Source organism: Castor canadensis, chromosome 4, assembly GCF_047511655.1.
Source record: "Castor canadensis chromosome 4, mCasCan1.hap1v2, whole genome shotgun sequence".
NCBI classification, from domain to species: domain Eukaryota; kingdom Metazoa; phylum Chordata; class Mammalia; order Rodentia; family Castoridae; genus Castor; species Castor canadensis.
Genome location: NC_133389.1, coordinates 155,979,345 through 156,001,074, shown reverse-complemented (window position 1 = coordinate 156,001,074; position 21,730 = coordinate 155,979,345).

Here is a 21,730-nt window from a genome sequence, read left to right as displayed (position 1 = left end):
ACATCTGGGCAACTCATGGTCCAATCAAGTTGACACATAAAATCATCACAAATTTACCTCTTGTCAACTGGGTACCCATACAAATATCTTTAAATCATATCTAATCTCCAAATAAAGCCACTAACAAAGTCATAATTCCACATGGCACAACCATCTTCATACAACTGAAAGCACATTAGTTCCTTCCTCAGAAGAGCATATAAAGTTCTTGAGTGCTACTTATTCTTCTCGATATCTCCCAACATAAATACTATAATGTATTTTTGACTCAGAATTTGGGTAAACATAGAAGTGTGCTGTTGGCTAGTGGTGGCTAGCTCAGTGGTTCTGGTCATCTCAAGCCCTACCTAGGTGTCCCAAAGGCCAAGAGGTTCAATATTTTAACACTACATTCCTGTACGTGTAATATTGATATGCCTATGGGGCTGGTGGAGTGGTTCAAGTGGTAAGAGTGCCTGCCTAGCAAGCGTGAAGCCCTGAGTTCAAACCCCAGTACTGCCAAAAACAAAACAAAACAAAGCCTATGCATTTCAGTTGCAAAACTGGCTGAGTTCAGAGACCACAGGCTTATTTACATCTATTGAAAAATACTCATAAACATGCAGCCTCCTTCTGACCACAGGGAACTGAGGGCACAGATTCAAACAGCTGAAGTCCCCTGGATACTGAACTGACTATATTGAATCGGCTTGATCAGAGAAACTTGATATTGATCTCACTTACCATTTGTACAGAGTTAAAAATAGTAACAGAATTCAGGCAACCATGTGAGACAGGCATTGACACTCATTGCTAGTAGAAATGTAAACAAGTGCCAAGATTTTGGAAATGTATACCATATTCTCCTGCCCTGGGTCTTTTTAGAATTTTCCTAAGGAAATTTTCAAAAATGCAAAATAAAAATATCCATACTCAAAGATATTCATCATGCATTTTTTACATAACAAAGCATTAACTGAGTAAATTGTCATATGCCAGAATTTTATAACTTTTTTTAAACTTCATTAACAAAGAGTTTTGATATCAGGAAAATAGTATTGTTTATATTATTAAGAAATAGAAACAGAATGCAAAATAATGTATAACTTCATTCATTTTAAATGTATATACACTTATAATACTCAAAAGTGACCAAATGACAACTGAGTGACGCTGTAGTGGGCAATTATTATTTTATGCTCTTTCTAAATTTTCTACAGTAATATTGCTTTATTTTTAAAAATCACCAAATACTATAAATTAAATACTATAGTAAAATCACATCTATGGAATCTATAGTGAGATCAAAAATGCTTTAAATAGCAAAAAAATTAAGATGCCTAATTCTATATGGAGTATGATTACAACTACTCAACTTTTATGAACTATGTATCTATATAAGAAAGTCAAATACCAAAATAGTGACTGTGATTCTCTATGGTAATATTGAGTAGTTTTCATTCACCTTTCTACTTTTCTGCATTTTTCAATTTTGCACAATGAAAAATATTAAATTTAAAGGATAACTTCAGTGAAATTTCATATTTTTAAATTCAAAGTTCAACTTTTCAGCTAATTTTGGTAGAATTTTTAAGTAGAAAATTAAGTCAGGCTAGGTTGGAGAAGGATCTAATTACCATGCAGGAAGAAATCTTTGGCAAAAACATCAGTGAAATGAAAACAGCCTCATTGTAAGCTTGAAAAAGACCCTTTTCAACTCTACTTTCAAAATCTACGTCTGCGGTCACAGATTTGAGAGAACCAGTTAAACTCTGACATTTTCTCCACTGTTACATAATAGATAGTGACTTTTCCCTATCCCAAGCTAAGCCAATTTTAAAAGCATTCCCAGAAACAAGATACTCTCTAACAGACATAAAAACAATGAAGCTATTATTTCTCCTTATTGTCTTTTTCATCTTCAACATGATTCGCTAAAATTCATTTATCAAGCAGTGACAGATGTACAGAGCTTCCCAAAAAAGGACACAGCCCTTCACATATGCCAGGAAGAATATCTTTCACTGATCTGTGTAGACATGAGTTACCAATATGGTTGACATTTCCAGCATGCAAGTGAATTTTGCTCCATTTCTGGAATATATTTCTTACACTTCGTAAATCTGACAGTGAGCATCGGAAAGCTCTAGTCCTAGCTGACACTACTTCGAGAGGGCTACATATTAAGCAGATCCACATTTCTGATGACTCTGGCTGCTTAGAAGTAAAAACATAGAGGACACAAGGGCTCTGTCAAAATGCAAAACCATTCAAATGGTGAAATTGATTTCTTCTGTTCTTAGATGCTAATCTGCTAATCTCTCTGAATTTAAATATGCTGCCGTAAAGAAGACATTCCCATCAAGCAGAATTTTAGCTGATCACAAATTGAAAGTTTAAAAAGAAGGCTTTCTTTTTCTAATGAAGCAGTTAGTACATAAGGAAAGTATTCACCAAGAAGCCTCCCTCCCCTCATGTTATCCTGAGGCCATAATACGCAGCAATTTTATCATAAATACAAGGATCCATTGATATATTAAGAAATTTCCTGCTATTAGTCTGAATTCTTCTCTCTATTCTTTCTACTCACACATTTTAAAATTAAAGTGAAAATTAGAATGAACATATAGGTAAATACTAAAGGCCTGTAGAGTAAAATATGATGAATAGAAAAAAGGAAGGAGGCAAAAACAGAAGGATAGCAGTTCCAGGCCAGCCCAAGGAAAAGTTAGCAAAATCCTGTCCATCATCTCCTTTATCTTCCCTACCCCCATTCCTGGAATAGTTTGAATAGGTCCCATTTTTCCATTTACATACATGTGTACACAGTATTTGCACTGTATTCACCCTCGCACACCCTTTCCTCATATCACCCTCCCACACCCTTTCCTCATATCCTCCTCCCACACACAGGATTTGTTCTATATCCCTGTTCTCTGATTTTGTAAAAGAAAAAAAATGATATTTTTGTTTGTTTAAGATAGCTACACAGGGAGTTTCCTTGTGATATTTCCATGTACATATGTATTATAACCCAAATTGGTTTGTCTCTATTTTTCTCCATTCTACCTTAATCCCCTTCTTATGGTGATTTCAACAGGATTTTCAAATCCTATATCCCCTCATACACTGCTGGTGGGAATGTAAACTAGTACAACCACTCTGGAAAACAGTATGGAGGCTCCTTATGATCCAGCAATCAAACGCCTAGGGATATACAAAGAAATGTAAATCAGATTACAGTTAAGGCACCTGCACACCCATGTTTATTGCACCATTATTCAAAACAACTAAGCTATGGAAACAGCCAAGATGCCCCACTACTGATAAATGACAAGAAAATGTGGCATTTATATACAATGGAATTTTATTCAGCCACAAAGAAAAAAGAAATTTTGTTGTTTACAAGAAAATGGATGGAACAAAAGAATATCATCTTAAGTGAAGTAAGCCAGGTTCAGAAGGCCAAAAGTCACATGTTTCTCATATGTGGAAATAGACCTAATACAAATACAGCAATATTATGAAAAACAGGTCACGCTAAGCGGAGGTCACATGTGAGAGAGGGAGGGTAGAAGAAGGAAGTTAAGAAAGTAACATGGTGTACTCTCTATACGAGGATATTCTTTAAATGAAGAAAAAAGAAAAGGACTGAGAAAGGAGAGCTACACAGAAACTTCTTGTCTGAGAGCATCCATATTGAACTATTGCAAGAACAAAAAGTACATTTTATTATGTTAAGCCACTGAAATGTTTGGATTGTATCTTTTAGCAATAAGCCAGTCCTGACCCAAAGAGGCATGATTACATATATTTAATCAATTATTGAAACAGACATTTAATCGAGAATTTCATCTATGTTGTATCCATGATGACAAACAGACACTTAAAATGACAAATTCTGTGTTTTCAGTCCATAGTTAAATAATTCAAATTACTGTTTGATTTAGCAAATCACTTATCCTATAAATGAATTTAAGCATTTAAAACTTTTTTACATAGCTTAGTGTCCATAAATCTGAGAAGTTCACATTATTACCCTATGTCATGATTTGATTTGGGATAAGGCACCTCAGAGGAGGTGACATGTCAGCTTAGTCTTGAAAGATGAGGAAGAGTAAAATGTGATCAGAGTCCTAGGTTTCCAATCAGAAATGAGTTTTTGGAGAGGGAAACTAAGAGCCAGAGAAGTTGGAACTTGTTCAAAGTCAGTCCTGCTCCATGGCCATCCTTGGATTAGATGAGGAATTCCTCATATTTCCCACATCACTACACATAGAAAAGTATAATGTTCTCTGAATTATCTGTCATAATACAATAATTGCATGCATTTTCAAATTTTTAAATGTCTACCTACATACACAGACTTAAATGAACTGGAGTAGAACTTCTGATGCAATCATGTCCATAATCGAGGAATATCCCATTCTTGCTCTCTCCAATATCTCTAGCCACAAACACTGTGTGACATTTAATCTCCAAAGATGGCTCCCAAATGACATGCTTCATGGTATCCATGTTCCTATACCATCCCATCCTATATTGACTCCAGATTTCCAATAAAATTTAGCTAAAGTGACACAGTACAAGTTCAGTCTTTAAAAGTACTACCTGCTGCTTCTTCTTCTTCCTCCCCTTGGAACATTCCATTTGGGGAGCCCAGAGCCACAGTGTAAATCCAACTATCCCATATAGAAAGACTATGCACAGAGGTTTTATAGATATAGAGAGAAAGAGAGAGAAAGAGAAGAGAAAAGAGAAGAGGTCATGAGTTAACACTCAAGTTGCTATGGTTTGAATATGAATAGCGCCCACCCCTCAAAGGCCTATATGTTAGAGACTTGGGCTCCAGGGTGATGCTAGGAGGTGGTAGAACCTTTGAGAGGTGGGACCTTGTGGGAGAGCCATACATCATTGAGTTCATGCCCTCAAAAGTGATTGTAGGATGCTGTGCTCTGTCTTTGTCTCTCTCTCTCTCTCTCTCTCTCACTCTCACTTTCTCTCTTTCCCTTTCCCTATCTCTATCTTTCTATATATCTCTATCTCTATCTCTATCTCTCTAGAAAAACATGACTAATTCAGCCACCATAACCCGTAAACCAGACTGTAGAGTGGGGCCTGCCACAGTGGACCAGAATTGAGGATAAGCACTAAGTAGATGAAAACATTGGTTCTGAATTTTCAGGAGGTTCAACTTCAGCCATTAGGGCCCATTCAATAGGCTGTCTGTATACCACAGGGCAAAACAAGAAGATTAGCAGGAAAAAATAAAATAATATTTCATTGTGGGCCTAAGCAATTCTTTTTTTTTTTTAATTTTATTATTCATATGTGCATACAAGGCTTGGGTCATTTCTCCCCCCTGCCCCCACCCCCTCCCTTACCACCCACTCCACCCCCTCCCTCTCCCCCACACCCCCTCAATACCCAGCAGAAACTATTTTGCCCTTATTTCTAATTTTGTTGTAGAGAGAGTATAAGCAATAATAGGAAGGAACAAGGGTTTTTGCTGGTTGAGATAAGGATAGCTATACAGGACACTGACTCACATTGATTTCCTGTGTGTGGGTGTTACCTTCTAGGTTAATTCTTTTTGATCTCACCTTTTCTCTAGTTCCTGGTCTCCTTTTCCTATTGGCCTCAGTTGCTTTTAAGGTATGTGCTTTAGTTTCTCTGCGTTAAGGGCAACAAATGCTAGCTAGTTTTTTAGGTGTCTTACCTATCCTCACCCCTCCCTTGTGTGCTAAAGCTTTTATCATGTGCTCATAGTCCAATCCCCTTGTTGTGTTTGCCCTTGATCTAATGTCCACATATGAGGGAGAACATACAATTTTTGGTCTTTTGGGCCAGGCTAACCTCACTCAGAATGATGTTCTCCAAATCCATCCATTTACCAGCGAATGATAACATTTCGTTCTTCTTCATGGCTGCATAAAATTCCATTGTGTATAGATACCATATTTTCTTAATCCATTCGTCAGTGGTGGGGCATCTTGGCTGTTTCCATAACTTGGCTATTGTGAACAGTGCCGCAATAAACATGGGTGTGCAGGTGCCTCTGGAGTAACCTGTGTCACAGTCTTTTGGGTATATCCCCAAGAGTGGTATTGCTGGATCAAATGGTAGATCAATGTCCAGCTTTTTAAGTAGCCTCCAAATTTTTTTCCAGAGTGGTTGTACTAGTTTACATTCCCACCAACAGTGTAAGAGGGTTCCTTTTTCCCCGCATCCTCGCCAACACCTGTTGGTGGTGGTGTTGCTGAGGATGGCTATTCTAACAGGGGTGAGGTGGAATCTTAGTGTGGTTTTAATTTGCATTTCCTTTATTGCTAGAGACGGTGAGCATTTTTTCATGTGTTTTTTGGCCATTTGAATTTCTTCTTTTGAGAAAGTTCTGTTTAGTTCACTTGCCCATTTCTTTATTGGTTCATTAGTTTTGGGAGAATTTAGCTTTTTAAGTTCCCTATATATTCTGGTTATCAGTCCTTTGTCTGATGTGTAGCTGGCAAATATTTTCTCCCACTCTGTGGGTGTTCTCTTCAGTTTAGAGACCATTTCTTTTGATGAACAGAAGCTTTTTAGTTTTATGAGGTCCCATTTATCTACGCTATCTCTTAGGGGCCTAAGCAATTCTGCTGACAGATGCCCTTTTACTTGCCCCACTTCATTCCCATCCCATGTCCTCATCCCCACCCCAGGGTGAAGCAAAGAAATTACCAATAAGCCAGAGAAAGAAGTGAGCCCCAAAGGTGGGACACAGGTTAGTGCCCTTGGGTACACAGCCCACATAGAGCAATGGAGAGTTTAGGAACCATGGATGCAGACAAGCTAAGACATGGTTACTAATGACTAAACCTCAGCAAGACTGAGGCTGGCAGACAATGGCAGCTGACATAAGCTATATGTGAAACAGCCTCTCCTTTTTGTAGATTCACAGCAAAACGGTTGAGATGAGGTGAGGTGAGAGAGGCTGTTAGTCAACACATACAGAGACAAACTGTTGCAGTTGTCCTATCTAGGAGCCACACCTTGGAGACATTCAGTTTGCATATATAAATCTTCTAACAGGACTTATCACAGTGTGCAAATACAATTTCTTAGTCATCTTTTTATCTATGGCTCCCAAGACCATGCCCACTATACAACAGGTTTCATTAAGAATTTGCTTAGAAATATTATAGCAATCAGAAATAAATTAAAAAGTTATAATGACTGCAACTGGAGTCAAATGTGCATTAAATAGATTGATCCGTTATTATTTAGAATGGCCCATTCTGTGTAAGTCAAAATGAAAACATCATTAGTAGATGCTAAGGATAAAATATGAGTCATCTCAATTGACGTTGGATCTAATTTCATGCACAGAACTAGTCTTATTTTCATTTATCAAAGTTATTTCTCAAACCAAAGGTGGGGGGATGTCCAGAAATACAGTTAATCGATCATGGGAAAGAAGTGTGATGACGAATCTGTACTATTACAGGAATCAATCCATCTGCTCAGTCAGAGAGTGAAGATGAATAACACCAGCTCCTTATGAAAGTGACAGATCAGGACAAAGCACAAACACATGAGAGCCAGTTTACTCATTTAGAAAGGTCTTGTTAATTACGTTAATTCTCCTGAGACTCTCTTAACAAGCATCCTGGGGTTGCTAGAATAACAGAAAGCCAGAGCCCAGCTTGACATATGGAAACCCAGGGAGCATATTGATCCGGCAACACCCAGCTCCATGACTCAGCTTTGATAAAGGTGAGGCGAATCCACCCCTGCCCACACCACAACACTTGTACAATTCCTGCCCAGATCAGTTTCTCCCACCTCTCACCATTCAACCCCCACCCAGTAATAATTAAGAGTACCATTATCAGGAGAGATGGTGCAAGTGGCTGCAGAGTTCGTCTTTTTTTTGCTTTTTAGTTTGTTTATATTATTAGCACACATTAATAATACCAGGGGGTTTCTTTGTGATAATTCCATAGATGCATACAGTGTACTTTGACCAAATTTGCCCCCTCTATTTTATTCCCTTAACCCCAACTTTTTCAAACAGAGGTTGATGGGTTTCACTACTATATCTTCAATCTCCTCAGTACCTCTCCTTTCCCCCTTCTCCCTTCCGTTGATCTCCCCAAACAGTCCCCCTTTTACACTCAGGTCCTATTATTAAATATTATGATGATGATGATGATGATGATGATGTTTAAATAGGATCCCCTTCAATTTAACTTTCAGGATTTGGGGGGAGGAGGAGATATACCGTTCAGAGAATTAATTTTTTTCCAGTTTTATTGACGTGCAATTGACAAATAAAAATTATGTATATTTACAGTGTAAAAATATTTTGACATAGGATGCATTTGCATCCATATACAGTGAGCCATCATCTCATGTTGTTTGTTTTCATAGAGTTAAGACCTCTTCTTCTAGAAAGTTTCAGGTGCACACTGCAGTATTATTACCTATAGCCACCACACTGTGGATTTGAGCTCCAGAACTGATTCTCCTTGCATGGTTTTGCTCTCTAGAGCCGTGCCCACTCTTCTTCCCCTCTTCGGGGCTCTTGTGCCCACTAACTGTTTTCTCCCAATGCTGGCATAGAACCATATTGCATCTCCAACATCCATTAAGCACTTACTTTACCATAAATCTTAAGTATATTATTGAACTATATGCCAAGCTTTTCTTTTAATTACAAAGAGTAAATGTTGTTTGGAATACTAAAATCCATTTTATCTTCTTCTGGTAAGTGAATTAATCTTCTGGAAACCATATTTCTCCTACTTTCAGTACATGAGATTCAAAAGAGTTGAGCGCACAACTTGGTTCAAGGGTGGGCATATTACAGCCTCAGCTGGAACATCCCTAGCCATGATCCTCCTACTTATACCTCCCATGTAGATGAGACTACAGAAATGAACCACCACATAGAGCTTGTTTGTGAAGATGGGGGGCGTCTCACTGACTTTTTGCCCAAGCTGGCCTCTAACCCCAATCCTCCTGACCTCTACTTCCCAAGTAGCTGAGATTACAGATAGGCATAAGCCACTGTGCCTGGTCTAAACCCCAAATGTTAACCATTTGCCAAACTAGCTACTTCTTTTGTTAGCTCTTATAGGCATATGAATACACCTTTTCCTTCTGTTAGTCTATCTTTTTTCAGTTTAATTTGTAGGCCCCCAATCACCGAAGCAGAGAAGGTAGAATAAAAGTTATTTACTCCCCAGGTGAATATAGTGCAAAGACTCTGTGCACATGTATGTAAATGGAAAATGAGACCTGTTGAAACTGTTCCAGGAGTTGGAAGGGGGAGAAGGGAGGATAAAAGACAATGATGGAGGGAGTGAATTCAAGTATGATATATTTGATATATTGCAAGAACTTTTGTAAATGCCACAATGTACCCCCACCCAGCACAACCATAAAACAAAATAAAAAGTTATTTCTTCCCCAAGAAGGACAAACGGGAAGAGGTTTAAAACTTTGTGATCTGAGCAAGGCCCCCTCTGGGTGCAGTACAGCCTCGCCTAATTGCAAATCCAAATCTTCCTTTAATCCTCACCCAAGTCACACAGGGCAATAAGAAGACTAGGCCAAGGAAACATATTTGGAAAATGAGTGCAACTTTTACTTTAAAATTTTAAACGTCGTTTTGCCGTAGGTATGGATATTTACTCACACAATTTCTTGACTCACCCTTTTACCTCTTTATAAACTTCGATGCAGTAGAAACTGCATATCTGAACGCACACTAAGACATCTCCCATTCCTCAGGAAGGGGCCATCTGATTCCTGACTGGTCACTATTCATGTTTTGCTGGCTCACGGCCTCCCTCAGGCTGAAGCCTTACAAACCCTCTAAGGGCACTTCAACCCAAGTCTAAGAAGAGAGCTGATCATCCCCATTTCCCTGGCACTCTCAAATTTCCGTCACCCCTACTCTCTAGTGATCATCTGATATGTAAGTTTTCCTTTATTTGAGTGCACAATCTGCCCCCAGAAATTCAGTCAGATCCTTGGTATCCGTGATCTGTGGTTCTGCTGGTGAGGAAAACCAGTGTGCATGCTGACCTGCATAGAGTTCAGAGCTGTATTGCTTTTGCTTGTCTCATTTTTCCCCTCATGCCACACAACTTCTGCTAAAGGTAAGTCTCAGGTTTTCCCTTTATCACCTAGATTAAGCACATTCACTTTTACCTTCCTTTTGGGGTACCATTTGCTTTTTAGGGAGGCAGATTTTAAAAAAGAAAAAATGAGGAGCAAGGAAACACTCAGCAGACCACACAAGGGTTTAAACACAACTGACAATAATGGAGGGCTGACTGAGAGCTTCTCCACATCAACTGAACTGCAGAATATCCAGGCAGAAATTTATAATTTTTATTTTTAAAATTTCTTTTAGTTGATTGATATTGATTGATTGATTGATTGATTGATTTTTGACCATGCTTGGTCAAAGCCACGTGTAATAAACCCATAAGGAGGGGGGCTTCCTGAACTTCTGAGTCACGGGCCACCCTGCTGTAACAGCAATACTGGCAATGCCAGTGTCTTACGCCACCCTACTTTAGATCAGCTCTGCTTTGGAAATTGCGCCTTATAAAGTTGTCGTTTTGGTTTGGTTGGCTCGGTTTGGGTTTTAGTTTTTGGGTTTGGTTTTGTTTTTGCTTTTCCCAGTGTGGTAAAGAAGACCACCATAGATGATTGAGACAATAATTGCTAGGGTCAGCTATTTCAGGCAGAGAATCTGGAAAAGTGCTGGTCCCAAGACCCCTGCTCAGTAATCTTTCAGAGCCTGGGATATGTGATTACCTTCAGATGACATGACAGTGTGGGCAGGACTGGCTGGTCTTCTTCTTTAATTAAAAGTAGACTATTGTGTAACTTGCAGGGAAATAACGTGTTTATGTAGTCCTAGGGACTTGCCTAGGGAACAAAAATTGAAAATAAATTGTTCTCTCAAAGACATTCTAGTGAAAGGAAAAGAAAACACAGGCCCTGGGTGACAAAAATCCTGCTCAGCACATAGTCTTCTGTCCATTGTCCCCTGTAGCTCCTTTTCTTCCCATAAAGGCTCTTTCATGTACTCGACACCCCAAACATGATGTTTGGTTGGGGGATGATATTCCCCCATCTTCTTGAATAAGCCTGATATCCTTCTCACCAACTCTGTGCACAAGCATTTGCTTTCAAGCAGCTAGCAGATGAACTTGGGTCCAGTAACACTGTTGTCAGGGGAAATGGGTGGCAAGTCCTAGGTCTCACTGAAGAAAGAATTCAGGGCAGACAGGAGTCTTTAACAGAGTAGATTTGTTTAAGCAAAGGCTAGATTTCATTGAAGCAGAAGTGACTATAAAGCAATAATACACCCACAAAGGGAACTTGACCAAGCAGTCAAGTGCCCTGAGCCCCCAGTCTTAGGCATTTTACAGATAGGGTCCCTTGTTCCTTCCTATTATTGCTTATACTGTCTCTACAACAAAATTAGAGATAAGGGCAAAATAGTTTCTGCTGGGTATTGAGGGGGGGAGCGGGAGGGGGTGGAGTGGGTGGTAAGGGAGGGGGTGGGGGCAGGGGGGAGAAATGACCCAAGCCTTGTATGCACATATGAATAATAAAAGAAAAAAAAAAGAAAAAAATAAAAAAATAAAAAAAATAAAAAAACAGATAGGGTTTAATGATTATGCTAAGGATAAGCACATAATTGTGTGATTTTCCAAGAACCAGGCAACGGGGATGATTTACCTAATAAAGTGTCATCATTACGGTTCTTGTATGAATGGAACTGCTACGCAATAAGATGTAAATGAGGCCTCTGGCTAACCTCTAGAGTTGGGAAAGTCCCTGTTGGGATCAGTGCTGTTGACCACTTTACCAACAAGTAAACTCCACCACAGTAAACTGTTGTTCCAGGATGATGGCGGAGCAAGATGCTTGGGAAAATGTACCCAGGCACAGAGCTGCTCCTGTGCCTGGCTCCTTTGTGTTCTTATTATTCCCTTTCTACCTGCCTGCTCCACAGCACTGTGACACACCAGAACCAATGCTAGAGCCACAAAGATCTTGGCGTCTTCTCTTGCAAGCTGTAAAGTGATATACGATATTCCTCCCTGGATCTCTGAGGTCTGCTGTATCCTTATTTCCAAAGTAGATATTTTTTTTGAAACCAGAAAAGCAAAATCAAAGCTGGGTGCAGTGATGCACACCTGTGACCCCAGCATTTGTGAGGTGGAGGAAAGAAGATTGTGAATTCAAGGCCAGCCTGGGCTTCACAGTGAGACACTGTCCCAAAAGAGACAAAGGAAAAAAAAAAAGAAAAGAAAGAGAGAGAAGGAGATAAAAAGCAAGAGAGAAAGAAAGAAGAAAGCAAAAAGAAAAGAAAGAAAGACTTAAATTGCCCTTTTTTTTGGCAGTACTGGGATTTGAACTCAGAGCTTCACACTTACTAGGCAGACACTCTGCCACTTGAGCAGCTCTGTCAGCCCTTTTCTGCACTTAGTATTTTCAAGATAGGATCTCATGAACTATTTGCCTGGGTTAGTTTTGAACTCCTAATCTCTGCCTCCTGAGTAGCTAGGATTACAGACATCAGCCACCAGCGCTGTTTGAATTTCCCCTCCAAATTAAGTGACAAAACTTAATTGTCACTGAGACAGTAGAGAGGCGGGAGCTTTAAGAGGTAATTAGGTCATGAAGGGCACATCTTCAAGACTGGATAACTGGTGTTGCCACAGAAGGAGGTTAATTATCTCCTGAGTGACTTGGTTATAAACGTGAGCTCTCGCATACATGTCCTCTCTCTCTCCTTCCCTTCCTCTCTCTCTGTCTCTCTCCCTCTCCCTCCATCTGTATATGTGCACGTGTGTGTCTTCCCTCTCTCCCATCCCCTTCTCTCCCTCTCACTCGCTCCCTTTCTGACCACGTGATGCCTTCTGCCACAATACGGTGCAGCAGGAAGGCCCTCACCAGATGCCTTCCCTGACTTCCCTGCTCCAGCACCATGATTCAAATAAACTTGTATTATTTATAATTCATTAATTTGTGTTATTTATAATATAATTTATAGTCTATGACAGTAGCATTAGACAGTCTAGACATTGTTGTCTATAAACGTCCAATCCAAAAGCAGAGTGTAATATAAGGAAAGTGTGCCACGTGCCCCCTTTGGATAGCTTCCTCCATTCTCCTGGGAGCCAGAAAGATTTCATTACAATCCCCCAAGAGGTCAGTTCTCCTGGGATGCTCTTTGTGGGCTTACTCCCTCCCCATTCTTTCTCTGCTTAATGTCCTGATCTCTGAAGAACCTGTGCAAGAATTCCTATGTGGCACAGGTGCATTTTAATGTGGATTTTCTAGACAAAAATGTCTTAATCTAAATGAATGGAAATTTTAGGCAAGGTGGAAACTGACAGAGAAGCAATATGGGGACAAAGGTGCCATTCAGGTGCCTGTTCCTTATGTCATATCCCAGATGTATGTGTATATGCACTGCCTCCCTTTTACTCTTCAGGTAGTATTACTGATCAAGATCGAGCAGGAGAAGAAGCAGCCATAAGAAGACTGACTCATTCGCTGTCCTGGTAGAACGCTCCTTTTCCTGACTACAGATAAGAGCAATCATTTTGTAGAATTTTTTTTTTAATTCTTGCTTTCAACCTGCATCAGAAAGACTATTACAAATTATTTTTCAATTCCTAGCCAGAGCAATTAGGCAAGAAGAAGGAATAAAAGGAATACAAATAGGTAAAGAAACTGTCAAAATATCCCTATTTGCAGATGATATGATCCTACACCTTAAAGACCCAAAAAACTCTACTCAGAAGCTTCTAGACATCATCAATAGCTACAGCAAGGTAGCAGGATATAAAATCAACATAGAAAAATCATTAGCATTTCTATACACTAACAATGAGCAAACGGAAAAAGAATGTATGAAAACAATTCCATTTACAATAGCCTCAAAAAAAATCAAATACCTAGGTGTAAACCTAACAGAAGATGTGAAAGACCTCTACAAGGAAAACTATACACTTCTGAAGAAAGAGATTGAGGAAGACTATAGAAAGTGGAGAAATCTCCCATGCTCATGGATTGGTAGAATCAACATAGTAAAAATGTCGATACTCCCAAAAGTAATCTACATGTTTAATGCAATTCCCATCAAAATTCCAATGACATTCATTAAAGAGATTAAAAAATCTACTGTTAAATTTATATGGAAACACAAGAGGCCACGAATAGCCAAGGCAATACTCAGTCAAAAGAACAATGCAGGAGGTATCACAATACCTGACTTCAAACTATATCACAAAGCAATAACAATAAAAACAGCATGGTACTGGCACAAAAACAGACATGAAGACCAGTGGAACAGAATAGAGGATCCAGATATGAAGCCACACAACTATAAGCAACTTATCTTTGACAAAGGAGCTAAAAATATACGATGGAGAAATAGCAGCCTCTTCAACAAAAACTGCTGGGAAAACTGGTTAGCAGTCTGCAAAAAAACTGAAACTAGATCCATGTATATCACCCTATACCAAGATTAACTCAAAATGGATCAAGGATCTTAATATCAAACCCCAAACTCTTAAGTTGATACAAGAAAGAGTAGGAAATACTCTGGAGTTAGTAGGTATAGGTAAGAACTTTCTCAATGAAACCCCAGCAGCACAGCAACTAAGAGATAGCATAGATAAATGGGACCTCATAAAACTAAAAAGCTTCTGTTCATCAAAAGAAATGGTCTCTAAACTGAAGAGAACACCCACAGAGTGGGAGAAAATATTTGCCAGCTACACATCAGACAAAGGACTGATAACCAGAATATATAGGGAACTTAAAAAACTAAATTCTCCCAAAACTAATGAACCAATAAAGAAATGGGCAAGTGAACTAAACAGAACTTTCTCAAAAGAAGAAATTCAAATGGCCAGAAAACACATGAAAAAATGCTCACCATCTCTAGCAATAAAGGAAATGCAAATTAAAACCACACTAAGATTCCACCTCACCCCTGTTAGAATAGCCATCATCAGCAACACCACCACCAACAGGTGTTGGTGAGGATGCGGGGAAAAAGGAACCCTCTTACACTGTTGGTGGGAATGTAGACTAGTACAACCACTCTGGAAAAAATTTGGAGGCTACTTAAAAAGCTGGACATCGATCTACCATTTGATCCAGCAATACCACTCTTGGGGATATACCCAAAAGACTGTTACTCCAGAGGCACCTGCACACCCATGTTTATTGCGGCACTATTCACAATAGCCAAGTTATGGAAACAGCCAAGATGCCCCACCACTGACGAATGGATTAAGAAAATGTGGTATCTATACACAATGGAATTTTATGCAGCCATGAAGAAGAACGAAATGTTATCATTCGCTGGTAAATGGATGGAATTGGAGAACATCATTCTGAGTGAGGTTAGCCTGGCTCAAAAAACCAAAAATCGTATGTTCTCCCTCATATGTGGACATTAGATCAAGGGCAAACGCAACAAGGGGATTGGACTATGAGCACATGATAAAAGCGAGAGCACACAAGGGAGGGGTGAGGATAGGTAAGACACCTAAAAAACTAGCTAGCATTTGTTGCCCTTAACGCAGAGAAACTAAAGCAGATACCTTAAAGCAACTGAGGCCAATAGGAAAAGGAGACCAGGTACTAGAGAAAAGGTTAGATCAAAAAGAATTAACCTAGAAGGTAACACCCACGCACAGGAAATCAATGTGAGTCAATGCCCTGTATAGCTATCCTTATCTCAACCAGCAAAACCCCTTGTTCCTTCCTGTTATTGCTTATACTCTCTCTACAACAAAATTAGAGATAAGGGCAAAATAGTTTCTGCTGGGTATTGAGGGGGTGGGGAGAGAGGGAGGGGGTGGAGTGGGTGGTAAGGGAGGGGGTGGGGGCAGGGGGGAGAAATGAACCAAGCCTTGTATGCACATATGAATAATAAAAGAAAAATGAAAAAAAAATTATTTTTCAAATAAATAAAGTAGGTGTCAAGTTAGGACAAAGCCCTTGAAGTTTCCTTACCAAAACCCAAAGCCTGAGACACCTATAAATAAAAGGTCTGTCAGTCTGTCTCTCTCTCTCCCTCTTTCCCTCCCTCCTTCTTCTGGCTTTCGTATCCATTTCTAGTTCTTTTGATGTTTTCTGTCCATCCTGTGACTGCCTTGCACATGGACCTTCACTCACTACTAAATTTCCTTAGACTCCCAACTCAGGTGGACTTCAGGTCTGATCGCCATTTGTCAGGACACTGTCTTGTAGATCCCCTGTCAAGTCCCATCTTGACAGAAATCTAAAAAATCACCAGTGTACATTAATAAGCAATATATTTTTTCTGAAGACTAAAATGATTTCAATGAATTTCCCCTTTCTCAACTGAAAAGCAGAAAAATGTTAAAAGTACACTAGTCAAGCTAACTAAACACAGACTACATGATGAATGAAAATATGGAATTCATTTTTAAATAGAAGGTTTTGCTTTAAAATATATATAGTGGCCAGGTGTTATGGCTCACACCTGTAATTTCAGCAACTTGAGAAGCAAAGATCAGGATTATTGAGGTTCAGGAACAGCCGAGGAGAAAAAAGTTATCAAGACCCCCATCTCAACAAACTAGGTGTGGAGATGCTTGCCTGTGATCCCAGTCATGTGGAAGACATATAGGTAGGAGAACCATGGAACTGAGCTGGCAGTAGACAAAAAACACAAGACAGGACAAGATCCTATCCAAAAAATAACTAAAACAACACACACACGCACACACACCATGCACACACATGCACACCACACACATATGCACACGAACACCCACAGGCACACACGCATGCACACACACGCACGCACACGTGCACACATGTGTATGCACACAAAATCACACACAGGCACAAACATGCACACATGTGCACACACATGCACACACGCAGGCACATACATGCACACAGGCACACACGCGTGCACACACCCAGGCACACGCATGCACATGCACACACACACAAGCACACGCGCACACATGGGCAGACATGCACACAAATGCACACACAAACATGTACACACACATGCACACACAAAAGCTCGTACATATAACGCACTCACACGCACACACGCTCAAACACACATGACACAACTGCATGCTCACATGCATGCACATGCACTCACACAGGCACACACGTGAATACACGCACACACACGCACGCACATGCCCATGGCCACACAAATACACGCAGGTGCACACATGGACAGACACGCATGCACACACACACGCAGGCACACACATGCACTGACACGCCCACGTGTGCATGCACTCATACACGCACACTCACCCACAAGCACATGCACCCGCACACATATATGCACACACAAACGCGCACTCACACACGGACATGCACACAGGCGTGCACACACAATTGCACACACATACACATGCGCACACGCGCGCACACAGACACACATGCACGGAGATGCACACATGCAGGCATATGCATGCACAGACACATGCACACAAACAACACACACGCACACACACAGGCAATCACACATACGCAGGCACACGCGCACACACACGCACCTGCACATGCACACATGCACAGACATACACACACATGCAGGCACACACATGCACACATACACACACGTACACGAATGCACATACACATGCACGCACACACACGTGCACTTGCACACAAAATCTCGCACATACATGCACGTGCATGCACACATTCTCAAACACATACACACACACACACCCGCGCACGCACACACGCTCAAACACACGTGTACACACACGTACCAGCATGCTCACACATACATGCACACACATGGATATGCTCACACATAGGCGTGCACACACAGACATGCATACACAATCACACATGCGCACACTCGCACAATGCACAAACATACAAACACGCACGCACACTCATGCATGCACACACACGCGCACACGCAAGCACACACATGTATAGACAAGCATGCCACGCACGCACACGCACACAAACCTGTGCACACATGCACACAAGTAGGTGTGCACGCACACAAGCACTCATGCACGCACAGGCATACACCTGCACATGCACACACACACAATCACACACATATGCATGCACACACTCACACCCACACAGATACGCACACACAATAACACACATGCACACTCGCAAAAACACTCACACACTCATGCACGCACGCATGCACATGCACACATACACAGTTACTTAAGTTAGCTAAGTTTCTTATCAGATACATGTTGATTAGAACCTGTTTAATGAATAAAATAAGACTTATTTGAAGTTCACCCATCCCAGAGCCCCTACTTCTGTTACCCCATTGTTTTCTTTTTCTCCCACACCTATCACTTTGAGAAACACTCTCATCTCATTATTTACTTTTATTATTAATTGTCTCCTGCTTACTCACAAGGGGTGAGATTCTTTGGAGCTGTTCACTAGTATACCCCACACATGTACAACAGTGTTTGACATATTGCAGGCCAGAATTTGAATTAATTAAATGAGTAAATTATCCTATCAACTCTAAGCATATACAAAGGGCTTGAAAGATGTGTTGGGGTTTTTTCCCACTTCCCCTGTATTTTTTTTTTACATTATTAACTAATCACTTTTATTGCCAAGGTCTTCTTTAGCCCTCTGAAGGTCTGAAACCTAATTTATAAATCACTTGATATTTTTCCTTTATTTTTTGTTTCAGTAGCATGGATTCATCTCCCACTGGTGTTTGGCTTGACTGTCTTCCTCATGGTAGTCTTCCTAAGGGCAATTTTATGTTTGGGTGTAGGCTCAAGCTTGAGTAGGGTGATTTTTGTTGTTTTGCCTCATGCTGTGTGCTCAGCTCTCCCTATGTGTTAAACATTACAGCACAGAGACAACTACCACCGAAATCCAGACCCAGGTCTTACCCTGGAGGGAAGGTGATCCAGCCCAGAAGGGTGGTGCAAGTACAGACTTAGTACCTGAGCTGCACAGGTCCTGCTGTGCACTTGCTCTGTTTCCTCCTGTCCCCTACAGGGATTCAGCTTTAGAAAGCCAAACTTCAAGCAGTGATGAGAGCTGTTCCAGACGCTTTTCATGGTCAGGGCAGACCTACCCAGCCTTTGGTTTTGTACAGGGATGCTGGCTCTGGGGCCCACCACATGCAGATCACTTTGGTTTCCTTTGCCCTCTGTAGAAGTCACACTCCTAGTGATTCCTATTTCTGGACCTACAGCCCAGCAGGCCTACACTGCAGTCCCAGCTTACTGCTCAGTGTTTCCATTTCAGGCCCATGAAAATGTTTCATTTAGGGTTTGTTTTTTAGTTATTTTGTTTTTTTCTAACTATGTCTTTTAAGTTTGGAGCAGAGAGGAAAATTTTGAGGATACACTCAAGATACCCCTTAATGGAGAAGTCTGGAAAGAAGATGAAAGAAGCATAGAGCTATAGATAAATCTGTAAATCAAGAATCAGAAAAAAAGAACGTCACAGCTGTGCTTCAGCATGGCTCTGCATCCTAAAACAGAACCACCAAAGGTAACAAGTGTGTCAGTGAGGAGGGAAGGGATCAGGTATCACCAGCTACTCCCTGAGACTGGCCAGGCTCCATCTTGCCAACCCCCACGAGGAAACGCGATCAGAGATTAATTGTAATGCTAACTTTCAAATTTTGTTGAAAGCCTCAGCACTCCCATAGACTGGCACCTCTGCCTGCATGATCCAGAAATTTACGAGAGCTTCACCAATCAGTAGAGCTTTCTTAGGTCCTTTTCCTCCTACTTGTGTTCATGCTGCCTGTTAAAAATGTCTTCATGTCCTATTTTACTTACACCTATGTTCTTCGTTCCCAAATGCTAAACTGAGCTGCAGCTCCACACAAGAATGCACACTCTGCTCTTAGCGCTCTGCCCACTTAATAGGGGGTGTCTCCAAGTACCCAATGTTCCAAGCCTTGTATTCCCCAGAGTCCCAATTTTCTGTTTCTTTCTTTTACCATGGTGTGTGTGTGTGTGTGTGTGTGTGTGTGTGTGTGTGTGTGTGTTTCTTTTTTTTGGGGGGGGGGGTGTTGGTTGGGTTTTTGGTTTTCGTTTTGGTTTCAGTTTTGGTGGTACTAGGGCTTAAACTCAGGGCCTCCCACTTGTTAGGGAAGCACTCTACCATTTGAGCCACTCCACTAGGCCTTTGTTAGGAATTTTCAAGATAGCGTTTTACGAACTATTTGTCTATGCTGGCTTCAAACCACTATCCTCCTGATGTCTGCCTCCTGCATAGCTAGAATTACAGGTGATTACCGTGGTTGTGATACCAAACAGATGTTTTGTTGATTTGCTTTTTTTCTGTGTTTGTTTAAAATCCAATGATGCACTGATGCTGAAGACTATAGTTTCATACTTTGGCAATTTTCAGTCCTGACAATCCTACTTCCTAGGCTAGATTTCCCTCCTGCCCCTACATATGCACAGCTGGAGAGACCTCCCAGCTACACATTTCCAAACTAGAGTCATTGCTGATGACATTTCTCGGGCCTTTAGTGGTATAGGAAACAGAAACATGTCATTTCCTATGTGTTCTTTAGCTTCCTTTCAGGTCAACAAAAACACCACTTTCCAACCATTTTTTTGTGCAGCACAACCTATCTCCTTACTCATGTTCCATTTCCATTTCTCTTCAGGATCCCTACCTCGTTCAGGCAGATTCATATTTTTCCAGATTTTCCTGGTGCCTAAGGCAGACCCAGTACCCCTCCACAACATGTAGGCTTACACTATGTGTCTGATAGATGTCATCCTTCCCATTGTGTTCTGATTCCACTTGATCTCAAGAGAAAAACCTATTTTGAAAGCTAGTCCACGGCCTTCTCGTACTGAAAGCCTTTGTATTTTCCAAGACTACACATTCCTGCATAGAAAAGATCCACTCAGAAGATAGATGATAGATAGATAGATAAAAAGATAGGTAGATAATAGATAGGTAGATAGATAGATAGATACTCTTATGACCAGATGGTAAAGTGGCTTTCTTAAATGTTAAAAGCAAAATAAAAAAATATACAAACAAAAACCACAAGAAAACAGTGATCAACTTGGCCCTATTGGACTGGTGGAGTGGTTCAAGTGCACAAGTGTGAGGCCCTGAGTTCAAACCCCAGTGCCACCAAAAAAAACCAAAAAACAAAAAACTTGGCAATTTATCAACACTTAAGCCCATATGACAAAAGACTCCATGATAAAAGTTAAAAGATAAGCAAAACGAGCAAGAGACAGTACAAGCAACATGCTTAACAAAAGATTATCCTATGGATTAATGTGAAAAGACAAACAATAGAATGGAAATATAAACAGAAATTATGGACAAATGATTCAAAGAGAAACACAAATGGCCAATAAAAAAGAAAAGATGCAGGTTTAAAAATTCTATATGCATTCTTGTATGGAGAGTACATCAACCACATTCACCTTCTTAACTTCCTTCTTTTACTCTCTGTCTTTTGTATGTGACCTCCCCTTAGCATGTCCTATTTTTTATAATATTGCTGTATTTGTATTATTTCTATATTCCACATATGAAAGAAAATATGCAGCTTTTAGCCTTCTGAACTTCACTTAAGATGATGTTCTCCAGTTCTATCCATTTGTCAACAAATGACAAAATTTCTTCTTTGTGGCTGAATAAAATTCCATTATATATAAATACCACATTTTCTTAATCCATTCATCAGTAGTGGGGCATCTTGGCTGTT